At 38.4% G+C, this 20,878-nt stretch overlaps 1 protein-coding gene across 44 annotated transcripts in view; it reads right to left on the bottom strand.

The window, feature by feature from the left end:
• NRXN1 (neurexin 1) overlaps positions 1 to 20,878 on the bottom strand; it is a 1,070,775-nt gene that overhangs the window by 880,586 nt on the left and 169,311 nt on the right. The gene's annotated exons all lie outside the window — the stretch shown is intronic.

Below are 20,878 nucleotides of genomic sequence, written 5' to 3'. Positions count from 1 at the left end.
GATCTTTCATCTTGATCACATACTACCAAACAACTAACTAGGCTGAATTTTTCACAGGTCTTTTAGCCCCCAGGTGGACACAGCCTCTACTTACAGTAAGAGGCCATTTGTGTCTACTGCCCTGCTTCTTTCTGGGCACCCATCTGTGAGTGGACAGGTTACCTGTCACCAGTAGAACTGCTCACCAATTAACCTTCCAGTAAGTCATCACCTGCCACGCAGCCCTGCCAGATTTATCCTCTTCAAATGGTTCTCTGTTACCATTCACAAACGGATTTAGATCATAAATACCTGTTAATATTTCTACATCTGGGGACAGTGAGGGGTTGAAGGAGAAACATATTCTAACAATTAACAGAGGGTGATAACAACTTAGAAGGCTGTCTAACTCTCAGGTAATTTCTTAAATCATCTTCATAGAATACAAGATAACTCTAAATAAATCACACATTGTATAATGTTTAAGAGTCTTTAGATTTGACTCCGTAACTAAACTGTAGAAGGCTGAATAAGTCAGCACCAAAAATTTATGGGGATCCTTGTCAAAATGACACAGTGGAGAATAAATGCAACGTTGCACTCAGGGTGTTGGCATTAGGAAGATCTGCTTTAATATCTAAATATTTATTTGCCCAACGCTTGGAAACTAATCTGATGCTAGCTTGTGTAGCTTGATCAAACTGTTACAGCTTGATCAGTGGGTAACCAATGACTAATTAGAAAAATAATTTATGAAGATGATCCCCAAAATGGTTGATCTCTAAACGTTCAAAGGATGACTCTCCATGGAACCCCTTCAAGTAGCACATTGCTTTTGTGGAGCAAGACTGATTTCTTCATTACAAACTTTCATGTCAGTAAATGCTACTTTCCTACCTCTGCGAGCAAAGCAGAACTTTGGAAGCTGTGATTGTTCAGTTCTTAGGATTATACAGCTAGTTTCTGTTACAAGAATTTTATGCTAATCCTTCTCCCTTTGGCATTTATTAGAGAGACATCAAATCACTTACAGTAATAAATGGAAGGAGCAAGTAAATGGAAGTAGTGAAGGTGAAGTCTTTGTGTATAGTATTCATCATCTCTAAACAAAAAGAAACACATCAGTGAGTCAGAAGGCTGGGAGCTCTGTCAAGGGTGCCAAGTAGCTCAGATATAACATGCATGTTGAGGCCCTGTACCCAGGGCCAGGAAACCATACATCATTTAAGCTCCTGTCTTACTGGAAGGGGTATCACCTTGACTCTTCCATAAACAATTAACTCCTTCAATTAAAACATGTTTCCCCCAATGGAGGCTTATCAAAAATGTTAAAAATATCATATAAACTGAAACCTTAACATAAGACCCAATATTTTTCAACATATTAAATTCCTTTCCTGGTGCTTAAGCCCAGTTTTCCTACCTCACAAAAGAAAACAACAGGATGACAAAAGATTAGAAAATAATTGAGGAAAAGGATGTTTCAGCTTTGAACTAAAGATGGAAAGACCTCCCTCCATCAGAAGGACTTCGGACTTTTCCTCTATTAGCTTAAGATGTACCCTTGCCTGTTGTGGAACTGCCCAACTTGCCTTTTAATTTAATTTCATGGATAATGGGTGGAAGCCCATGCAGTGGTAATTCCCACTGATAACTGAAGCTACCCATCCCCCATCCAGTTTACTGTTTCTATTAACATTACTTTACTATTCCATGTGCCTCAATAGCATAACTTAACTATTCTAGGAGACTCATGTCCCAGCAAATAACTTCACTGTGAATTACAGAAAATTTCTAAAGACTTATCCAGCCTTCTGTATCAACACACAGTTTATATCCTAAGACTCTTCTGAACCCCTTCCCTCAAAATCCTGTCAGTGCTTTCTACCAATCCTAAAATGTTACATCAGGATCTTTACTCATTCTCAGTCAAGTCCCTACATTGAAAGCCTAACCTTAAACCAAAGTTCCACTTCTTAATTTATTCTAACCTTGTCTTTACTCCTCCGAGATCCTGCCAGAGGCCAGTCTAGGTGGTCTCCCTTACTGCAGTAAGCAGTGTATGCAGCTTCATCTTATCAACAGATTGTGTTGGTGGTATTTGGGGAGCAGGCATTCCACATCAACCATTTCTTTCACAAGAGGAGAGTGTATAGATTAGTGGGAGAAGACTGTTCTACTAGAACAGTTATTAGAATTCCTCTTGAAGGGAATTTAACCTTTGGTTTTAGATGGAGACTGATATAAGAACTACCCAGTAAACACATTCACTGCATAACACAGCTTAGCCATTCTCAACTATTCCCTGAATTAAAACAATTGCCTTTAAGCACAGGAGAAAATCCTGTAGTTTGGATGGATGCAGGAGTTCATTTCAGATATTATCCTTATGCCTAGAGGGACCAAGCCACAAAACCATTATAATAATAACCACCATTTATTGAATACTTAGTATTTATTGAGTGCTTATTATGAGCCAGGCAATTAAAATATATTATCACTCTTAATCTTCATGTCAGTTTTACCTGGTAGATATTACAATCATCATTTTCCAAAGGAAAAAGTGATTCAGATAGATTAAAGAACCTTCCTTGACAACCTGATCAAAATTTCCTCAATCCCAGTCACCTTCTATTGAATCATGATGGTTTACCTTTTCCATGGCACTTTTCACCATCTGGAATTATATTTTCATTTGATTGTTTACTTAACTCTGTCTCCCCATCACAAACTTAAAGTTCTGAAGATTGAGGACTTTGCCACCTATTTACCTCTATATCATTATTGTCTAGAATGTTCTCTAGGACATAGCAGATGCTCAATAAATATTACATGAATGCAGTAATAGATTATGATAAGAAATTTTCACATGTTGAGGTACATGGAATAGCTATTCTGTTTTAAACCTGATTCAGCCTAAACCAAAGAAGGCTGACTTATGGCCTATCAAACATACACCGTACATCTGCTTTAGCCATTAAAGCAAATAATGCATTAAGCCTTATCTCAAAGTAAAAGAATGGAATCTTTGAAGATAAGGATGACTACTTCCTTTTCTACAATGCCACTATCAGTAATGCCAGTATCAGTACTCCTGAAGATAAGTTTCCTTTCCCAGACATCAGGGTCATGTTGACCTGCTACTCTGCAACTGAATATCTCTTTGAAACATTGATGAATATATATCCTGGGCATGTTTGATGTATATTTTTTGTTCTAAAAGGGTATAAAACTGTACCAAAAATCATGCTTCTCTGAACTTTTTCTTCCTTTGTGGAGACTGCCTTCCAGGGTTATAGTCCTCAGCTTGGCTCAAATAAAACTCACTTTATCTCTTTCTTATCTATAGAATGGTTATTGGTTATTTGTGTAGAAAATTATATAGGGTTGAGGGCTGAAATGTGAGTCTGAAGTTTCCTTCCATAATTCTGATATGCACACCCTTCTCCCCTTCATGGGCATGCCTGGTATAAATATAAACCTTGAGAACAACTGAAAAGAAAATAAAGGTTTTTTTGTATTTTAGAGGGAAAAAGTAGAAAATTCATGTGAAAACTCACTTTTTGACAAAAGTGATGATTCTTTAGCAATAGCAAGCCCATGAATTTGTTAGCTTACAATCAACTGCTAATAGCATATTTCAGTATTAATGACTGTTTTTTTAGAGACTATGATTTCAGTGTTGTTTTTCACATTTTTAAAATTTCTTTTCTAGAATCCAACAGTGGGTGACTAGCTGTGGTGGGTGGGAGGTAGGAGTAAAGAAGTTCTGTAGAGATGACTTAAATAAAAATTCCATTGATTTAGTCAGTAATTCCATTTTTTTCAGAACCACAAATGACTTCTACACGTATCCACCCAGGTTGTTTCCTGTTTTATTTTTTCAAGCATCGGTAAAACACACATGGTCTTACTGAATTCTCAGCACCTTAAGCTGTCACAGATCTGTTTTGAATTGGTATTCTCAAAATGTCAGGCATGAGGCCTGAAAAGAAGGAATGCTCCTCACTCAAATCAATTTGTTCACTCAAATCAATCTACTGCACTGGCCAGTGCATGACTTCTGGTCTGCAAGCAAGAAATTTTTTTTTTCTTGCTTTTAAGATGTGAATCCTGTGGTATACTTAGCTCGTGCTACTGCATTTGTCTTAATATCCCTAAAAGATCTCTGTACGCTTTAAAAGACTCATACAAATTTTAAAAACTATGCTGAGGAGAGACCTTACACCCTAAAAGATATTCTAAAGAAATAGCATGGGTGAAAACAAAAAAAGGTAAAACAACTTTTTCTAGCAGCAGTTGTTCCACTGAATTCTCCACATGGTTTTTACTGAAATCAACAATTCAAGACAAAAATATGATTGCATTTATGATTCCCTCACTTTAATTAATAAATCAGGAAACTGACATTTAGAGAGAATGTATAATCTAGCAAGGTCACAGGGTAAGTAGCTAAAAGAACTTGGATTGAAAGCTAGGTCTGACTCCAGAGTCAAGGCTCCAAGCAGCTAGCGCTCTGCCATTTGTCCTCCCAATGAGAGCATTCACTGGGAAACTCATTCTCCAATGGGTCAGGGTTATCGCCTTGTATGCACATCTTCAAAAATGCTAATTACATATTTGAGAAGAGCTGCTCTCCCACTGCTCTGCCTTGGCTTGGCGGGCAAGTGGTTAACTTGCTCTTCACCTACAAGGTGAGAGAAGGGTGGCAGAAAGTTTGAAGGAAAGCTGAGGGCTACCGAGCTTTGAAATAAAAGTCTGAAAGAGGGGCCAGCCTAGTGGCTTTGTGGTTAGATTCATGTGCTCTGCTTCCGTGGCCCAGGACTTTCCTGGTTCAGGTCCTCAGCACGGACATGGCACCACTCATCAGACCATGTTGAGGCAGCATCCCACATAGCAGAGCCAGAAGGACCTACAACTAGAATATACAACTATGTCCCGGGGCCTTTGGGGAGAGGGAGAAAAAAAAGAGAGAGAGAAAGATTGGCAACAGATGTTAGCTCAGGCGCCAATCATTAAAAAAGAAAAAAGTCAAAGAAAAACCCTGTGTGTTTTCCAGTTAACATTCCAGAAAGGATTGCGACAGGAAGATTGGAGAACTTTATATGTTTATCTTGCTTTGAATTTTCCCGTATCTGTTATGCCTCCCAGATCTGAAAGCAATTAGTATGAAACAGCTACTAGAACAAATCTACCAAGGCTTGTCTTTGCAGGCAGCAAAACTGGCAGGGTAGTCTGTGTCCCACTGCACAGTCTAGGAAAGAACACCAGTAGCTAGGGCATGAACTGGCCGCTTTAAGGAGAACAAAACAACTGGCACCCTGCGGCTTAAAACAGGGGAGAAAAGGAGACTATTCAAGTTGATCTAAAACCGAGGAATAGTCTTGTCTTAGCAAAAGTCAGTCTCAGATGGTTCCCCACATGCAGAACTTACTATGTCTTCCCTGGCATCACTCACTGCTGCTCTTGACGGAAATGTCTTTCTTTCTTTCCAGTTGCTCTTCAAAGAGCAACTTAAATCTTCCCATGTCTAGAAAACTCCGTTGATTCCTCTCTGATTTCCAGCCTCTCTGAAATGCTACTTGCATGTGTATCCTGAACTATGTAACTCAGAATTTAATTTGACACCTGGCCAAGAAGGCCTTACCATTCCCCTCAACTTAACTAAACTTCAGACAGATTTCTTCCTGTCTAAAGGTAGGCTCCTGACCTCGCTTTTCTTAAAGAGTTTACTTTAGAAAACTTGCAACTGTAAATTATACTCTGCCCCTTTGAAACGTAAATCTTCTTCAAGACTTAGCCAGTTTTACAACTCAGGATTTTCTTTGACAGGTAATCATCAGCATAGGGCCCCAAATCCCAGTCTCTGTGGGATGGCAGAAGCCTAACTTTAATAATCACCAATCAGCAAACACAGAGGGACTAATCACATTAACCAACTTTGCCCACCAACGTCCTCCGGCATTTTCCACTAGCTTACCTCACTTATCAAAAACTCTCCTACCTTTTGTTTCAGTGGAGTTGAGTTTACTCCCTCTCTCCTATTGCAGTAGTCATGACCCTTATTACAATACAGTCATCACTTGGTAACCACAGACGATTGGTTCCAGGACACCCCCTTGGATACCAAAATCCTCAGATGTTCGAGTCCCTTATATAAAATGGTGTAGTATTTGATATAACCTACACACATCCTCCTGTATACTTTAAATCATCTCTAGATTACTTATAATACCTAATACAATGTAAATGCTATGTAATAGTTGTTACACTATATCGTTTAAGAAATAATGACAAGAAAAAATGTTCAGTACAGACGCAATCATTATAGACCTTTCAATCCACGGTTGATTGAATACACAGATATGGAAGCTGCAGATATGGAGGGCCAACTGTAATCCTGAATAAAGTCTTCTTTATCTATTTAACTTGTCTGGTGGTGCAATTTCTCTTTGCCACACTGTCTTATAAATTTAGCAGCTGCTTCCTATGTATTAACTTTCCTTACCAGAATATAAGATCCCAGAACTACTTAAATTAAATGATTTGGGTCTTTCTGGAAAGTTCTCAGTAAAATATTCCATCTCGTCCTCTATTTACCACTTCCACCTTCTCCAATACATACACATACACATACACAAACACACACACACACTCCCCACATCTTCTACACTATATGTCTTAATTCTAATTTTTGAAAAAGTACATATTTGGACCTCCTTTGCTCACTGCATTTTTTTTTTTTTTTTTTTTGCTTTTCCTTTTTTGAGGAAGATTAGCCCTGGGCTAACATCTCTTGCCAATCCTCTTTTTTTTGCTGAGGAAGATTGGCCCTGAGCTAATATCCATGCCCATCTTCCTCTACTTTATACGCGGGATGCCTACCACAGTATGGCTTGCCAAGTGGTGCCATGTCCACACCCAGGATCCCAACCAGCGAACCCTGGGCCACTGAAGGGGAACATGGGCACTTAACTGCTGCACCACTGGGCCGTCCCCGTCACTGCTTTTAAGAAGAGACTAAGAAGCTGTGAGTAAATACCAGCTTCCTTGTTGTGCAGGAGATTTTCCTTCTCGGGATCTAAGAAAACAGATTACAGATGAAAAACGCATGAGAAATGTGCGTATGGTTATTACCCCTAATGACTATTTTGACTCTCTTCTCTGCTTCAGTCAGAGTGGGCTCAGAACCCTTCTCAACATCAGATTCCAGGCAGCTAATTCTGTTCAATCTGATTTCACACACAAACTGAAACCTACTTGCCCTTCTTAGACTAAAGAAGTCCTTTTAATCTAAAGGATATTTGATTTTAAACTGTCTTCTGACAAGGTTCATCACCTCTATGCTTAAAAGGCCACTTATTATTTGGTGAGTAAACTATTTCACATTCTTAAAGAAATCAATATCAAAGAATAAAGTAAACTGTTGGATTTTTTTTCCACACATCTGAGTTGTGAAAATCATGGGCAGAGGGCATTTAAATGAAACAGACCAAAAATATGCTCAAAAATAACAGATTTTGTTTTCTTGAGAGAGAAGAATTTTCCACTCAGTATACCTTCCTTGGAAAATAAAGCTTTCTGATTGTGACTGCCTGGAAAATTTCCACTGCTTTTCTTTTAAAAGTGTTCATTGCTATTATTGAGGGAATGGAGCAGGGGTAGAATGTTATCCTTTCTAACAGTATCACTCTTTTTCACTACCTTTCTAAACTCTAGGGTTTAAAATGTAAGAAAGAAAAAAGAAAAGAGGAACCACTCCAGCAGATTAACTTTATAAAACAGGGATAACCGGGAGATGGTCATCTGAGATAAAAATACAAGAATTGAAGAACAGAGGGACATGAGTCCACCATATAGCCAGTTGGTATCCATCATTTGCTGCCTTAAGAGGATTAATAGGACTAGACATTTTTTGCTAAACTAAGGGGGACAGGGGGAGGTTGGTTTCAAGGTAAGTTCCTAGTTGGGCGAATTACCAAAAAGTGCAATGAGGTGATGGAGTCTCTCAAGAACTCTCAAGGAAAAAAATAACAACATTTAGTTAAATGACAAACACATTATTTAATGTTTTAAAATGCTTATGCTCTTTATATTCTCTATTGCTTTACTATTTTATTAATTCCTGTTCTGGGGGCCGAACCTCTTCTCAACCACATGATGGACCCACTCGGTTGCCAGGTTTGTATCCTGAGACCCATCCCAAGTCACTCTTGTACATGAGGTATTCACTTGATACAAGATGACCAGTATGACTTTCAGGGAATTTGGAATTGAGTACAGTTTATTAGCTTAAAACAAAGAGAGATAATTCCTGAGCAATGAGAGATGTTGCAGATGAAACAGACAGGCAGATAAAACGTAAAGGAAAGACAAAGAGGAGACAAAGAGACAGAGAACACAAGAACATGCTGCCCAAGGTTCTCATCTGCTTTCTATTGTCTTCTTCAAGGCCTTTGTGAGGACCCTTGAATTCTGTGAGATATGATGGGTCCATAATTCACAATTTTTGCTAATGGTGGCTTAAATTATTTTCCTTAATTAGAAAGGAAAGAAACACTGAGATATTCCTAACTGTGCCTTTGTTTTTATTGTCAGTAACACCAGAAAATATTTCAATTGTTTCAGCAATAGAACACTAAGGGAGACACTGGTAAGCTGTGTTAGTGATGGTCTGAAAGGCAAGGAGCCCAGTTGGAAGGGCAGATGGTTGTAGCCAGAAGGGGAGAAAATGGGCCAAGTTCTTGGTACCCATGGGATATAGAAAATGGAAGGTGAATAGAATGCTGGCCGGGACAGACAACTAGCCCCATGGAATTAAACTAGGCAACAGGACCTATTCTCCCATATGGTAGCTTTACAATATGACATTTGAAATGTCTTCCTAAATGGATTCCAGAATACTATATACACAAAGGGAATACTCCCCCCATTTCCCCCTTCCAGACAAAGAAGGCCAGAGGGAAACAACTCTAAGCAGAAATAGGAATGATTTTTCTTTTCTCTGGCCAACTGAACTTTGAAGAGCCTTTGATGTGCTTCTCATTTCATTTTCTTTTGTTGTTATATCAAAATAGAGAATTAAAATATGTTTTATGATTAAAATATATGTTTGTCTACTTGCTCAGACCCCCACAGAGGACCATATTCTGCCACTTCTTTGATTGTCAAAAGACTTTAGTTTTTCGTCCAAGATCTTTAGTAACTTAATTCTTTTGAATTCTGTGTCTTTGCTTAAAGAGAAGAAGGGTTATATTTGCCTTTCACACAATCTCAGAGTTGGAAAAAACCTTAGAGGCTATCAAATCTAATTTCTCATTCATATATGCATACTACCTGTGTCAGTATTTGCCTATTTTTATTTAAATAGACTCACTTTTCACCTTTTAATAGTATTTAAAAAGAAAATTAATATCATTTTTTCAACATGAATAAAAATCTGGGAGCATATGTCGTGAACATAAAGCATTTATTTAAGAAAATGTTCATCTGAATACCAGCTAAAATCAACTGTCATACACACATTATTCATCTTCTTAGCTGACCTATTGTCCTTTCCTCTTGACATCCAACAAAGATATCATAAAAAGCTTTGTAAAATGCTGTGCTAACAAGTAGGTATCTATTAATCCCAAAACTCTTCTCCCAGAAAGGAAACCCATTAGTCTGAGTTGGTTTGTTCTAGTAAACCCACCTTGATTCACTATTAGTATTCACTATTGAAAACAATCTAGAACCAAAAAGATGCTGTGACACAGGTAAGAGGAGTGGTTGTTTGTAGAGTAAATGCTTTGTAATGATCTTATCCTCTATGGTCTTAGGACTGTCTGTATGTGTTGACTACTTGCACATGGAACTTTTAGACATTTTTTCTGCTCACATTCCTTCAACTTCTTACTGAACAAAACAATTTCACAGTAGGATACCAGTGAGGATTTTATAATGGAAATCTGCATGAAAGCACTGTAATAACATGCTATCATTGCTCAGAGAAAAAGAATTCTTCACATCCAGGTTTTCAAGGGTGGCTCACTCTATTATTATTTGCAGTGGAACAGGTCACTTAAATTTCTCCATATCAGTGTCACAAGTTTCATTTAGGCTGTGTGTTTTACTTACAAACTTGCAAAGTGGCATGTGGCTTATAGGGGAGATGGTATTGAAAGTTATATATGAGATGCCTTTTTGTAGTAACCTATCTTTATTTATGTCTTAGCTTTGTGCAAGAAAAAGATCAGAGAAAAATAGACCTAGAAGCCACTTCATGTATTGATATGATTAGGACTCTGGGCTTAAGGAAGAAATTTCTTTTACACCTGTGATAACCTCAGACGTTCAATTTTCCCTGCAACCAAGCACATCCCTTAATGGATAAATTGCTCAGTGAGGTTCTCCATACAAATTGTTATCCATAAACACAGGCACCCTAATCTGTATTTGTTACTGTTATTTTCTTTAATATGCAAGTCAATTATAGCAGGCTTTAAATAGAGCAGCATAACGAGAAAATCTCATAATTGAAGAGAAAAGAGTACAGGAACTTCCTGCCAACATAAACTGTTAATTTTGTAACACATATTCTATATACTTTTTCTAATTTCTATGTTTAATTCAGACTGTAAGTTTCCCCCAGTAATGTATTTAATGAAATTTTCCCATTGAGCGTAATTTTCTTCCTTTAAATGATGACTACATTTTGAATGTGAAACGTCTGCAAAATTCTCATTGGCAAAAGACAAGATTGAAATCACTTCCATTTTCAGGAAATTGTGTGATCACCATGGCAGATACAGGAATAGATATCCCCCTTTCTTTTAAACTTAGAGACTCAGTATCTTATTATTTGAATAGCTATGAAAAGTGTCACTTAATCTCACATTTCAATATTGTCGTTTAAAACCGCATCATATTAGACTTCAAAGAGTAAAAAAAAAAATGGACAAGCAAGGAAAAAAAAAACCCATACACACACACTTTTTTTCCTATTAGAAGTTAAAATTTTATTTCATTTAACTGACTAAAAATTAAAGAATGTGACCTGTCTTCTACATGAATGCATCTTCATGTAAAATCTACTCTAGTATCTAAGCATACCCCAATGCTAAAATCCACAGAATAGTGCAAGAAAAAAAATAAATAATAAAATCCAATGGAAACCTACCATCAAAAGCAGAGTGTATTCATCTTGCTTTGCACTGCAGTACAGTACATTCGATAAAGCACATTCCGAACAGCAACACCCTAACTTTAAGCTATATTGTCTTACATATTTCAACCCACACTTCGTTTGAAATAACAGACTGGTTATTTCCAAGATGTCTTACTGAAAACTTATAGTTGGAAGAAAATGAGACTTGGTGCCTTGGCAGAATAGCCAAAGGCCGTTTGCTTTTCTGAAGACTATTCAAATCTTACTTGGCCCAATCTGACAGTAATTCTTCCTGACAACTTTAAGAGGTTTCTGTAAGTGGTGTGATACCTGCAGTTTCCTTCCACTTGGGATTCTGCTCTACAGCTAACGCAGACACAAGGGATTTGAAAATATAATATTTTTACAACTATAAAAGTATTTTTATTTGGCTTTTCAACTACTATGCAATGTGGATAAAGTACAGTAGTAGAAGAAAGAGCAATGGACCAGAACAGTTTTTTTCAGATTTGGCAAGCACCAGAAAGCTATTTAAACGATAGATTACAGGTCCTCCCTCCAGAGATTTGAATTAAGTGAGTCTGGGGTTTGGGCCAGGAAACCTGTGTTTTGAAGAAGCTCCTCAAATTATTCTTATATTGGCTGCCCAGTTCCAGTTCAAGTACCCTCTCTGAACACATTGCCTTAGGGATTAGAAGATTACCAGAAATCCAATAGTCTGTGCTTGAGAAGAGAAGCAGCGTGTGTGTAGAAGACATTCTCACTTAGATATTCTTACTTCAAAATTTTGTATCTTTCCACTCTTCCATGTAGTGTGCGTTTCTATTTTAAACATCAGTTCGGCAGATGAAAGGAAGACTGGGTATTTACTTGAGCTGCATAAAGAGTGCTATAGATATATGTTCACAATTTGTTATTTAATGTTTTGTTCTTTTAATGTCCCTAATGACCCCAATGGTCCTCTTGCTCTGCATGTAAGTTTGATGATTTCATGCAGTGCCTGAATGGAAAAAAGCAACATCGCGTGCAATGAGCAACAGAGCATACGTAGTCACTTTTTCACCGTGTAGGAAGTCACAGTCTCTAAGAATGCATTTTGTTAGGGAGCTGGTAATTATGCAGAGGACAGTTGGTTGTTCTCAGTTTTCTCTAAGGAGAGAATGAGAGATAATAAGCTTCAACCATATAGGTGACATTTAGATTACTGGAAAGTAATCTTCAGAAGTACTGGGAAGAACAGTCTGATAACAAGTGCTTTTAGATTCAACCATGGAAGAGGGCCTTGAGGAAATTATCACCTTGAACAAACAGATAGCTTCTCACCTGATAGCATTATTCATGCACTTCCCTCCTGGCTAGAAGAGAAGAGAAAGACTAAGGAAGCTGCTCAGGCTGTTTGCAGCCCTGTAAATTTATGGGTAGCACTTTGAAAACAACTTCAGAAAATAGATTTCTCTTTCTACCTGCAGATATCTTCTTACTTGTTTTTCTCAGTTAGTGTATTCTATCAAAGCAACTCCAAGAGAAAAGCTTCTCCAAGAGAAAAGCTTGAGATAAGGAATAATATATGCAGTGAAAAAAATATAAGATGTATTCTAGGTTTGTAATTTAGAGCAAATCTAGTATTGATACAATATCAACATTTCCCTCCAAATTTTATATCAAGACGAACGTGTATAAAGAGAGGTACGTATTTTTAGTTGCCTAGAAATATGTTATCTTAGGCAAGTGTCACAACCTGAAGAATATTTGTGATATTTAAATTAATTACTTGTTTTTAATTCATTTAATTTTTCTCTGAGGGTGTTAGTATTCTCTGGTCTTTCAGAATAGTGATTTATAAGTTATCTTCCACTACAATAACACATTCCATTGTAGGAATTCCTACGGGCATGACTAGTTTAGATATCAGAGTGGTTTTGATTCATGAATAATTCTCAGAGAACTAGCTCTGGCCCATCCAATACTCACAATAATTGCCAAATCCAGGGCACCAGACACCACAGGGGACAATGCCCTTTTAAACTGCTATCAAGGGCCAGTCTTCTATAATTACTTTTAGATCAAGTTGGTAAAATTCTTCCACCAATCCAGATGCTGACACTGACTTTTTAAGTACTTCTTTCTTTTTTACTTACATGTATATTGAATTGTATGAATAATATTTTAATTACTTAGGTGCTTTGTTGAGAGATTACTTTGATAAATTCACTTCAGGCTAAAAGCTGAGCCCATGTGCCCTCCGAGTCAATTTTAAGAAAAGGGAGGACAGAGAATTTGATATTGCCAGAATAAATTAAGGGTGGAGGAGGGAATGTGGCTTAGGGGGAGAGGTCAGTGAAAAAGCCCTTGGCAGTTATATGGAGGGGAAAGAAATCTAGTGAGTAGACACATCTACCAGTATTTTTAATGGGTTGATTTGGGATGTGAAAAATGGGCCTCTTTTCCCACTTGAAAGGACGATCACTGGTGAATTCTATGTGGCTCACTGATGTTTTTGTGGAAGTGGATACTGTTTCGGGAGCTCAAAGAGAAAAATGAAGAGATAGTTAAGATCTAGGTTTTAGAAGTATATACTACTCAGAGACTCACATCTTTGAACAAAGACAGACGAAGACATCAATTTCTCTGGAGAGTGGTTCACCATTCCCCACGAGTCTAACACTCTTCACCATCTAGGTCAAGGCCTATTTTCTCCAGGAAGCTGTTTTTTATTATCCCTCCCTCCTCAATGATCTTCTTCCCTTTTGAACCTGTACAACTCTTACCTCCTGTGCCATTTAATTTAGTGTGTAATATTAGTGTTTCATGAAAGACAATGTAAACAGATGGACAACAGAATGGAATTCAGGCCAAAGCCTAGCAACCATATTACTCATTCAACCCAGCACTGGGTGATAAGGGCTTATGTCACCTCCTGTAACATGATACAGTCTGATGCAAGGATCTTTTTCTCTTATACCTTTCCATATGCTTCTGGGAACTTTGGTTACAGAGCTGGGTATCATCACTTTATTGATGGGTAAATATTTTCTTTGCCCAACACCTAAAATTAGTAGATGGGAAGCTCAGCACGTTTTAGCCACACGGTATTTTTTGAGAATGGATTAAGACAAATTTTGAAGCTAAATGCTTCACTGTTTGTGGTTAGATCTCAACAGGCTGGTTGAATTAAGCTATACATATTTATCAACAGGCATTGCCAATAAAGACCCAAATAAAGCAAATTAATAATTTTTTTAAACTCTGTGTCTTCAGAAAATTTCTACGTGGTTTTGATGAACAAAACACCAATCTAAGATGCAGCACCATTGTCTCAGTGTTTGGGCGCAATCATTCTCAAGGACATCTGTGCTGACTCCTTTTCAAGCTTGGATGGCTGCTATCTGAATCAAACCCAGACTTTTTTGTTGGAAAAAATCTGAATTTTGAGATTTCCATTTAAGTTGAGAAACAGCTTTCTCCACTCACACACAAGATGCAATTTATTTTACAGTGTGAGATTAATAGCAATGATTGGCTTGGAAATAAAGAAGGCTTGAAGAGAAACATCAAATTTCAAAAGTCTATGTAAAAAAAAGCAGTCCGTTCTTAAGGCAACAGAGCCAAACATTATGTATTTGCAAATCATTCTATTATAATTTCAGACATACTGCAGACTACTGAAATTTAAGCCATTTGACATCTGAAAATTTCAGGCTTTTAAATCAGAAATCAAGATGGTTGAAATTAGGCTTGTAAATACATTTGCTTTAAAGGCTTTCTATAGAAAATTGTACCATTTTATCTAGAATAAAACCCACCTGGCAAAGTTTCAAAGCAATAATGATCTGTTTGGGGACCCAGAAAGCGAATATCAGTAGAGATTCAATTTTTCTGAGATGAAAATATTGAGTGATGTGTACTCCCTCCTTGACAGGATATCCAACTCAGAGATAAATGTTTTATGGATTCATTAACAGGTTGGCCTGCAAATCACATCTACACTGAGATCTTAAAGCAAGTGGCATTATTCTTTCATTATGCTGAGGCCCTTACCATCCTGTTCTGAGTCAGTATTTCCACCTAAAGACCTAAGCCTACCTAAAAAGTGAGGAGAAGAAAGTGTACACTTTCCCCCCTTCTTTTTTTCCCTTAAGGCTCACTTCGTACGTGTAGTTACTTGGCCCTGGGTCCAGTGAAGTCCTTGGATTCCACGTCTTGAATACATTCATTCTGTGTCCTCCAACAATCCACCAGATCCCTTCACTCCCCAAACTATCATGCCTTGGCAGTGGTAGGAGCAACGCAGGGAGCTAGAGTTGGCAAGAGATGAAAAGGATAGTATCCAATTATCTAAGTAGCCAGTGAATGCCACAGTACAGTGCATCATCTTACTCAGTTCAAATAAGGGTTATTTCTAGGGGCGGTGGGGAATTACTGCAAACACAGAAGACAAAATGATTATCCAGAGAAACAGAAGGGTGCTAGAAAAAAGATGAAGTCTTCAAAGTCTTTTTGGGGGGAAGGAGGGAAGAGTCTAAAAGAAATATATACAGGTTGGTTACAGGTATCTTTTATTTTTAAATGACATACGAATAAATTGCAAGGGTCCTGTGGGGACGACGTGGACAAAATGCTTGTCAGTAATAATGTGGGCAAGATGCAAATTGTAAGGTATGCATAGCTCTCCCCATCAAGTAAACAGCTTGAGCCCAAGGCGAAATTGCTTCAACAATCTTATTTATATTTTTACCACTCAGACTATCATTTTCCTCCAAAAAATTGGTATCTGTATAAATGTTTATGTTGTATCGCATACATATTTATCAATTAAAACGTTAGAACTAAATATTTATGAATAAATACATATTCCTTTATAAACTATGGACACTAACATAACAGTCTTTTCCTCATGAAATCCATCTCAGCATGGAAAATTATCCTCATTTTTGTTCTTTCTCGAGCCCTCTTTTATTATATCACAATTTGGGGGGCTTTTTTGATGAAAAGGATGTAAGAAGACCTATGATTATAACTCTCAATTAGTCAACAATTATTTAGTGGTCATCCACAACACGAACATTATTTTGTTAGTTGCTGTGGTGATAAGAGGACCAATAACCACTGCCCCTGACATAAACAAGATTACAACATCAGGAAAAACAAAACCAAACTGTGAGGTAAGTCACTTCTCTTTTTGGCTGTCTATTTGCTTGATTTTTCAGAACCCTTTACTAACAACCACAGCCTAATATTTTTATTCTAGCTATGGAAATCAGAGGTTAAATAGGATTTTAGAGAAGGGTAAATCAGAAAAAGACTTTGTGACTTGAGGTGGGGTCTGAAGAGGTCCTTGAAAAAAAGGTGAGATTTGGGTGAAAAATTGAGAAGTGAAACGTCATTTCTGACCAAGAAAGTAACACATGCAAAGGTTTAGACCTGAAATTTGCGTGTGGCATGTGGGCAAGATATGGGTCAACACAAGGTTGACATAAGGGAAGCCATATTGTAAAAAAGAAACCATATCGTAATTTTGAATGACCTCTGATTAACTAATCAGACATGCTCTGTAGATTTATGGACCCTCTTAGCTGCTATAAGTTGATAACTTGTTCTTTTGAGTTCCTTAGGAATGTGACGACCCCCAGGCAGAGAGTCTGTGCTGATGGCCATCATCAAGACAACTGAAAGATCAGGGTATAGGCCTATGCTCCAGTCTCTGAGGCATATCCAGCAAAACAAAAGACTATCAGGAAATGAGACCAGATGTCTGCCCCACCTGGAGATCAGATGGAGGATTAAGATGGCGATTAGGTGTATTTTTCAGGGACTGATAAAATTTGGGTTGTCTATACTTCTTATCCTTCTGGTTGGACACTTGATTATAAAATGTGCTTTTTAGATGTTTTAGATGTGGAGCAAGATACAAAATTCTAATAATACAAAAACGTCAACATGAAGCCAAGAACAAGAAAATATTTCCAAAAGAGTGCTAACCAGTTTCATTCCTCGAACCCAGATCTACACCCCAATTCAGCAGGAAGTAGCTAGATCCGTCATAACCCCAAATCCCTCAAGAATGAGGAATGACCAAAGAATAGGGGGGATTGAAACTGGCAAATGGCTGTTGATGATTAAGTATCTAGGTACTAAAGCATTTTCCTTTTTGCAGTTACTGATTATAGCGTTCAGCTGTTTAAGCCACCCATTGTTAACTGTGCTGCTTAGGCAATATGCTATCTGGCTCCCTCTAGGCTCCTATAGATAACATCTCCCTGGAGCCTGGGTCACCATGGTAATGGGTGTGTGAGCTGTTTTTCAGGAATTAGAACTCCTTGTCCACTTCAGGCCAGTTTAGACCACCAACCACCAACTCATCAACTGGACCCACGCAGATGTCCGATAGGTGACATTTTGATGTCAAGAGGCTAACAACTCCACCCTCAGATCATGCTAACACTGCCATTTTGTGAACATGGGTCCTGTGAAGAGGCATGAAGTCTGATTACACTTCTGCAGATCATCATTACCTCCCCTCTCCTTATCTCCAATCACCTACTTCCACATTTCAGATCACCTTGCCCCCATCCCATATATATCCCTGAGTCCTTATTTTCAGGGAAGTGAAGTGAATTTGAGGCTCATGCTTTCAGTTCCTCACATGGCTGCCTTGTGAGTAAACCCTCTCTCTGCTGCAATCTCATGTCTTGGTGTTTGGTTTCTGGGCGGTGGGAAAGAAAGGAGTCAGTGGCGGAGGCGAGGTTTAGTCAGGCTGAGGTAGCCTAGAAAGCCAGACAGAGGAGGCGACACTTGATGCACAGACAAATCATTCATTCATTCCACCTTCACCGACCATTTCCTGAGTGTCTTCTCTGTACCAGGCCCTGAACAGAGCTGGAACCCAAGGAAGATATAGGCATGGCCCCAGACCACACGGAGCAGAGTTCAAAACTAAAGGGCCAGACTTGGCATCCTATCCATGTCAACAGTCTGCAAATTCAACAGAGGAAGAGGAAAATTTTCTTTATCAAGGAGACTCTGACCTTCAATATCACTGAATCTTGTGGTAAGATATTTTATAAAGGGGTTTATAATAACAGTATAGGAGTTTCAATAATATTTTTCCTTCTAAGGCATTCAACAGAGGGACAATGAGCTAACTTTAAGGAGAGTAATCTGGTTTTTCAGATGACCTTTCTGAAATGATTATCAAGAAGACCTGTAGTCTTTGTAATGTCTAAGATAAATAATTATACCACCACAGCAATATCTGGTCTGGGCTGATTCCTGAATGTAGCCCCAAATAAAGGTCTTCAAAATACTTCTAAACATGCTAATTAGCTGAGTGGGTTTGTGTGTTTTAAACTGTATTGAATTTCAGAGCCAATGTGCTTCACAGTCAGCTGGGGAACAAAACCTCACTTTGATCCGAGTTTAGCAGAGTGAAGGAGTGAAGGACAAGCACAGTCCGTCCCCTTTCACACCATAGCTTCGCTGCGTCCCAGTGTACTACTCTCGAGATTAAGCTCTAAATGGCCATACTTTTTGAGACTCTGATACAAAAGCTTTCAACACAGGGTTTCTCTTAAAAATATCTGAAAACAATTTGATGTTTTCTTGAAGCTGAAGCACAGAACTACAGCTTTCCCTTCCCCCAGCCCTACCCTTGTGATTTCCAAATGAATAGCATTTGGCTGATTGCTTATCAGGTTGGATAATGGCCTACTTTATTATAGAAACCCTAGTCAGACTTAGAAAAATGGTAGAATCCCACTGATTTATCAAATCCTTTTGAGATGTGGGGTCTCTGTACAATAAAACTCTGCTCGAACATGGTGAGCCTATGAGATGGGAGATTTTTGTCTCATTAGCACCAGGATTTAAAAATACAGCACCACCTGAGGTGGAAACGTCAAGCTTGATATTGCTGTGTGCAGAAGGGTGTGCAGGACACCTAGATAAATCTTAAGAGTGTGCAAATAGCAGGATTAGTGTTGCTGGGTCTCCGCTATGCAGAAGTACCCCTGGCTTACCCAATTTATATAGAAAAGGCCATTGGCTCATTCGGGTAAAAAAGGCTAGACAGACAAAGAAAGGGCTGAAGCACCTTTTCATTTCACTAGCTATTTGGATGCAGGCATTCATTCATTCAAGAAATATTTATTAAACACCAACTAAGATCCAGGTACTGTGCCAGGTCAACAAAACAGTGAAGAACAAAAACAGACATGGTTCTGGTCATCATAAAATTTTTAAAAACCTGTGGGTCAAACAAAAGCATGAACTTCAGCCTGATTTCAAGATCCTTGAATTAAGGGGAACATCTTCTTTATCTTTTCATTCTCCAGTAGACCAGCAGAGTAACTTATAAATAATACTTTCCTAATACATATGAAGGAAATGAAAGCTTTAAAATAAAAGTTATGAGATTAGTTGTAAAGTAGTAATAATAACTGCTATCATTTATTGAAAGTATACTATGTGCCAAGCACTGATTACTCAAAATCATCTTTTGAAATAAAATGACAGGAGGCACTCGAAAATATCTCCTATCTGGATGCACAGATCCCCCAATACTGTCATGTAACACTATTCATTTCTTACGGGAAATTGATGAGATCAACAGACTTTGCCTATTGATCTTTAGGAAGGCATGCCAGGATCTTTGGTCCTCTTCCAAATGCCTCCCTATGTCATGGGGAGGTGGGGGATGTGCAGCATTTGAAAGACCTTTGAAAGTTGGTTTTCAATGAGTGCACTGTGTTGAAAGCAGTGTTTTTCAAACTTTAAGTAAGCATCAGAAGCACCTGGAGGGATTGTTATAATACCAATTCCTGGGCCACACCTCTGGAGTTTCTGATTCAGCAGGTATTGGGTGGGGCCAGAAAATTTACATTTATGACAAGTTCTCAGGTGACACTGATGCTGCTTGGTCTGGTGATTGGCTTTAAGAATGACATATGGAGAAAGGCTGTAGAATTTATGGTTGCTTGTTCTTTTGAAATGGGGGGGGGGGGGAGAATGAGAGAGAGAGATCCAGCTAGGATGAACATGATTGATTAGGGAAAAACTGGTCCCTTGCTGTCCCAGATAACGTAAAAGAAAAGAAAAAGAGAGTGAGAGAAATGAGTGATAAAATATTAAGGACATTTAGGGGCCGGCCCCGTGGCCGAGTGGTTAAGTCACCACACTCCGCTTTGGCGGCCCAGGGTTTTGCCAGTTCGGATCCTGGGCACGGACATGGCACCGCTCATCAGGCCATGCCGAGGTGACGTCCCACACAGCACAACCAGAGGCACTCACAGCTAGAATATACAACTATATACTGGGGGGCTTTGAGGAGAAGAGTTAAAAAAAAGAAGATTGGCAACAGTTGTTAACTCAGGTGCCAATCTTAAAAAAAAAAAGAAATTAAGGACATTTCATTTCACCCTTGAAATAAAATTAAAAGAAGTCAGAACATTTGTCATCTCTATCATTGTTCCTTGCTTGTACTTGCAGAGCCTGGCTGAAAGCTGCAGGCAAAGCTCAGCTCTCTGTTGCTCACCTCCATCCCAGAGTGAGCAACTGCAGTTTGAGGGTCCAGGGACAGGTGAAACCAGAGAAGACAGCTAGAAGTGCAAGGAATATTCAGGTATTATCAGTCAGAGTCCTTATTAGGGGATAAAGGGAAAGGAAGCCCTTTGACTAGTCTTAGTCTCCTAGTATCCTGCAATTTCTATTTTGTACTAAACTAAACAATAAAAGTATTGTCTTTTTTTTTTTTTT

Source organism: Equus caballus, chromosome 15, assembly GCF_041296265.1.
Source record: "Equus caballus isolate H_3958 breed thoroughbred chromosome 15, TB-T2T, whole genome shotgun sequence".
In the NCBI taxonomy this organism is placed as follows: domain Eukaryota; kingdom Metazoa; phylum Chordata; class Mammalia; order Perissodactyla; family Equidae; genus Equus; species Equus caballus.
Note: the sequence above shows the minus strand (reverse complement) of the source record. Positions and strands in the feature narration are given on the sequence as shown.